A 6,277-nucleotide genomic window follows, 5' to 3' on the forward strand; every position below is an offset into this window, starting at 1 on the left:
TATATATATATATATATATGCTCATTAAAAATTGAATTATCTCCACCATTAAAATCATGTTGATCCAAAAGCAGCATATTCTCTGAACCAGAGATCCCACATCCAGCGCACATCAATTAGACTAATCCGACCTGCTGTACATACAATTGCTAATAAGATTAACCTAATTCTGCTTCTAGAATGGGACCTATATACCACACAATTTTTATATATTTACATGATCAACACCTACACATTTATATTTACAAACATACCGCTCAAACATTCAGCATTAGATCAAAAATACCACCATTACATTCTTTTTAAAAATGAATTAAGCTTTATAATACATAAATTTATGACAACGATGTTTTGGAAGTGTAAATATAAAACATTGGGGGTTAGATGTATTAATACATAAGATTTGTGTGGTATGTATGTAAATTTCCCAAGAATCAGTTGCCTCAGGGTAACATGAGTGATGGTGGAATTACACCTAAGAAAGTGATTAGGTGGAGCCTGGTTTTTAAGGCTTATTAGAGAAAAAGATTTTTGGTAACCCAAAATTAGAGCACTAATTAAACTTTTATCACAGTTATCTAAATATAATTATAATAAGAAAAATTTTAATCATCGTTAATTTATGCCTCCAACAAATCCTAACAATCGAGGTAATTATTCATCCAAAAATATTTAAATTTCAATTAAGAGTCATCTTGAGCTTTGATTTCAATAAACTTATAGTCAAACTAACCGGCTCGATGAGACCCCGATGATACAAAAATTGATCTAATTCAAGCGAATTTTAGAAGCTTTATGAACAAATTTGAGTGGTTAAATAAATGTCGAATTTGATGAGTTTATGATTGAATCGAGTGTCACGACAAAACAAATCCAACGAGCTCAAGATCGCTTAATTCTAACATCATAAAGACACTCAAATGTCAATGTAACATCGTATAATCAAAGGAAAATCTTCGGACCATCCGAACAAAGTGGTTCATATTTCTGCATTCATGTGCTTGGAACTCTATAAATAGAGTCCCACACCTCGAAAGCATAAGAATTGAGAAAGATCTTTAAGCTTTGAGGATGAGCTGAAGTTTGGCATCACTTCTACCATCGTCTACCCCTGTCAGTTGCCGTCAACTACTGTCAACCGTCGTCGATCACGACCGGCCATCATTGACCACAACCTGCCGGCGGGCACTAGTCCCAGCCAGTTTCTTGCAACAAATTCATACGCACATCGACGTGATTTGGGAAACTCTATAACTTTACCGCCTATGAAACAAGAAGTATCCATAATCATCCCTTTATAGTAGATTTTTGTAACTGAGTCAAACATCATTATTTTTTTCATTTAACCCTTTTCCACGTAAAAACTTATGGTATTTCTACTGATTGTTTTCTATCATCTAAGTGTGTACAGAATCTTCGTGCAGCTTTAAGATGATAATTTATTACTCTACCGACCTAAATCTTCCAGCACACATCAATTCTTATAAAAAAATTTTAAGAAAATTAAATCTTTCATGAAATAATTTCATGAGAATATATATATATATATATATATAGCATATATATATAGGTGAGGTAAATATATGAGAATTTGGTAAATATGTAAATACCTCTAAAATAAGATAAAGTGTAACAACAAATAATTCAATCTAATTAAAGCTGGAAATTAAAAAAAGTAGCTGTTACAGCGTTGTCCGTAAGGAAATTTATCCTTAGTAACCAAAAGTACCAAAATTAAAAAATTGCAGTTATCTATTTTTTTTACAGAACCAAACCAAAAAATAATCTAAAAATTAGCATTTGGTACATGTTGACATGTGAAATAATGAAGCTGTGCGTTTGGTTCTGATTCCTTTTTCCAAATTAATAAATTTAATTTATTAATAACATATTACATTAATTGCAAAAAAAAACTCAAAATTTTCTAATTGATTTTTTTTATTAAAATAAATTTAAAATCATTAAATTTATTTTGAGATTAATTTCATAAAAATATTAATTGAGTACTTATATTTTGGATTCTCCTATGAAAGCTTGGTCAAAATATGTTGATGTAAATTATTTAAAAATTAAAAATTATAAAAAATATTTTAATTAAATTAAAATCAATATATTTTTATGGGACATTTACATTCATACCGCATAATTCTTATGTATTTGCATTTATAACACCAAAACTTACATATTTACATGCATAATATTCCGTAAAAAATACTATTATTAACTTGAACTACACCTTTCCATGCATAGATTCATGATGCCAAAATAATATAAATTAGTGCTCAAATGAGTACATATTGAGTCTCATATTTTCATTTAATTATAATAAATTAATATCATTTTTTATACAATATGCCCCAAGTCTTATTAGGTGTACCTCTGCCTTTCTTATCATAAGTTGAATTTAAAACATCTACTCTCCTAATTTGATCATCAGATGGTCAACGTTTAATGTGACCGAACCATCTAAGACGACCTTCTAATTTTGTCCATCACTGGAGCTACACCAACCCTATCACAAATATTTTCATTTCGCATTTTGTCTCCAAGTGTAAAGTCACTCATCCACCTAATCATTCTCATCTCAACAACTCTTAACTTGATTTATGCTTCTCTTGTAAAGGCCAACGTTCAACGCCATAGACTATTGCAGGTCTCACCATCATCTTATAAAATTTTTATTTTAGTCTAAACGGTAGTTTTCTTTCACACGATAGACTCGTAGCATTCCTCCACTTCAACTAACTGGAATTCTAAAATTTACACAAATATAAACATAAATTTTAGTTGTTAGATATCTAAATATAAAGGAAATATATGGTATGTTTGTAAATTTCACTTTTATTTTATTCAAATTTGCTCATCATTGCACACTTTTGAAATGGGCCGAGGATATAGGCTCAATCATCATTAAGGAAAAGTTAATAAATCATTAGAATCTACCTGCAAAGCCCACTCACACCAGCTGGATACTATTTGTAAGCACTCCATGGGTATGCATGTAATGAAATTGCACTTAATGTTACAAAAATACCTTCTTCTTTTTTTTTCTTAAATAAGATCTAAGGCACCTAGGTCTAAATAAATTTTTGGAACTTTGATTTGTGTGTGACTGGCATGCCAAGAATTAGAGCGTAATAAAGAAGAGAGAGATGAGTAAACTATAATGATTAATAAGACGTTTCTCTATTGGTTCTTTCTCATTAAATAATTTACTTACTCATAGGGGGAGTATGTGCACTATATGATATTATATTTCTAGCCCTATTTTAATGGAGGATGTATAAGATATTTTAGATATTTTATATGTGCGAGCCTATTGCTCGACTACCCTATGACTCGATCTGTTGGGCTAGCATGCCTTTCACTCGGTTAATCTATCCTTGGCTCGAATGGCTATATGTTTACATCAGATTGGATAAGTGGGCCTCTTGATCTCTGGTTGTTGGGCTCTTATTTGTTGTATTAATATCCTTCTAGACCCTTGGATCTACTCGGGATCCATGTTAGCTCATCCTTGAAGTACAAAATTTTTTAATTAAAAAAAGAAGAATTTACATACAACCCAAATTCATTATATTATTATGATAAGACTCGAATCTCCCAGCCAATAAATCAAGATAGGCAAGATAAAAACACATTCAAATCAGAAGTGCGTACTAAAAAAAATTATAAAAATAAAAATTGTACATTCATACCTTATAATTCCTATATATTTATATATCAGCACCGTAGGCATCCTCCATTTGGAGGGAAAAGTCCTCAGTTCGAAGGGAAAAGCAGTCGAGGACAGCCAATTCGGTGGATGAAGACTACAATTGCCTCAAGAATCTTGCATATCATTTGTGTGTGTGTGTGTGTGTGTGTGTGTGTGTGTGTGGATAAAATTAGTATTTCGAGTGAAAAATGAGTCCAACATTAACTTTGACTAGTTTATATATCAAGCACAAAAAAAATTTGTTCATGTTCGGCTCGTTTACTTAATAAACGAATCAAGCATCAGTTTCTTAACGAATCGAACACAAACTGTTCAAGAACAAGGAGCCTTTTTGATAGCTCTATATGCAAGTTTATTGCTCGGCTATCTTACGATTCGATCAGTTGGGCTAACATGGCTCTGGCTCGGTAAGACCAATCAGTCAACTTGAGTCGACACAACATGTCAACTGGATTCAATTAACTTCAGGTCAGCTGAACTAACTCGAATGGCTAGGCTTTGCCGATTGGTTAGTCTAGTCTAACTATCGACCTTCGATCCTTAGACAAGGACTTCCTGACAGAACGAAACTAGGCTATCAAGTAGAGAATGGATCACCCTAACTCGATAAACAGCTCATTCTTAGACGATGGGGGTCCTTCAGGATGATGATGCTCGATTGTATGGCTAATTATTGATCCCTGCGGAAGACCTCGAGGGCATCCATGAGACTTCTGGTGATGACGAGAAATTGTATTCTTTCTTTAGGTTGGATCTGCTGAGATGTAGGTCGATACCCTCGCTTGGCTTCCCCGTGGCTCAAGTGTTGATCTGTCTGTTCAAGTTCGATCAGCCCGAACTTGGATCGTTTCTCTTGTTCTTCTCCTAGCTCAGTAGGCCTTCGTCCTTGTCTCAAATTGTCCCACTCAATCAAATAAACGAGGTTCCTTGGTCTCCTATCAGAGAGCCCTTCTTTATTGTATTTTCTTCTTTTTGGATGTTTGTATCTCCTCGAGATTCAAGCTAGCACATTCTTGTGATGCATAATTGCTCATAAATAATATTATAAATTACAACTATCCCAAATGAATTGTCTTCTAAATGCACAATTTTCACTGAAAGAAAGTTTATATGCTGCTTGATGGAGACGACTCAACAGTATTGCCTAACAAACAAACGTCGGGGAGGCCATGCGTCAGATCCATCCAGCAAGCCTGTGCCCGTCTACCCCACCAAAACTAGCACCAAAGCTACAACTAACTACATAATTATTCCAAGCGAAACATATTTTTAAAAACTAGGAGGACTAATTCTTACATATTTACATATCTAAAATTCAAATTTAAATTATTATATGTACAACATTTAAATCCTTCATAACACATAACAATATTCCAATCAGAAAGCATTGGAATATTGATTTATTACTTAAAATTACTTAAAATTTTGATGGGTAAAATGAAATTTCAGAACAAAAAAATTGCATTAAGGCCAGCCTAATCATGTTAATATAATCAGTGTATTAATCTTTGGAATATTAAAAGGTCAGTTTTTGGCTCTTACCAAAATAGCAGGAGAGCTCAGTTAGAACCAAAATATTCTCCACAATAATTGATGGATCGTCTTCAGGCCCCTCAAACCATCCAGAGATTAGACGTTCCATTGGAGCACTTGATGTGTCATATAAAGGACAAATCTTGCACAGAAATCCCAAATATATAAATCAGAAATTTTTTTTTGCATAGTAGTTGGAAGAAAGAGTTACTAGCTAATAATGGAAAAGAGAGGGAGTAAAAAGAATAAGTAGCTGAAGAAGAATTCTGAATGCAAAAGAGAGGAAGAAGAGGGGGTGGATGCATGAAGCCAAAATTTATGCATGAGATGTGGATAATATGAATTTGTTAATCCGAATGGCATGCTCAAGTATTTGTTGAATTCAAATTTGTTTGACGAAAATTAGTTGAACCTGCCTCGGATGCTTGGGAGACTGACAGAGCTGGGGTGGAAAGGGGCGATATCGAACCGAGTCTTTGTATTGTATTCTCTTGAGTGAATTGTTATGAATTAATGAGTGTTGTGATATGTTTGTTTGTTCTCAAGGAACATGACATTAATTTGGGTTTATTCTTGTTTTTTTTTTCTTTAGTATGGGTAGTTATTTTGTTTCTTCAAAAAGAAAGAATAGTTGGTATTTTTATGATAACACGAGAAGAAGCACTTAATCATAGCAAAAAAATAGTTCTCATTTAAGAGAAGAAGCGCTTAGGGTCTCTTTGGGGAAATAGTTCCTTAAAAAGGTGGTTGTCAAGTTGTGGTGAATAAAACTTCTTCTTAAAAAACTAAAGTGAGAATCATAAATATGTACTTTTTTTTCCAAAAAATTAGATAGCAAATTTCTTATAGCCACCATACTTTAACAGGATGGGTTGAAACCATACTTTAACAGGATGGGTTGAATGGGTTGAAAAAAAAAAAAACAGCTTCCCACAACAAAAATTTTTAGAAAGCGACATGAAAACAATTCCCCAAAAGAAGCTGTGGTAGTAGTCTAAAACGCTTAGCAGGCAGAAAGCTATCCCA

Source organism: Phalaenopsis equestris, unplaced genomic scaffold, assembly GCF_001263595.1.
Source record: "Phalaenopsis equestris unplaced genomic scaffold, ASM126359v1 Scaffold000488, whole genome shotgun sequence".
In the NCBI taxonomy this organism is placed as follows: Eukaryota; Viridiplantae; Streptophyta; class Magnoliopsida; order Asparagales; family Orchidaceae; genus Phalaenopsis; species Phalaenopsis equestris.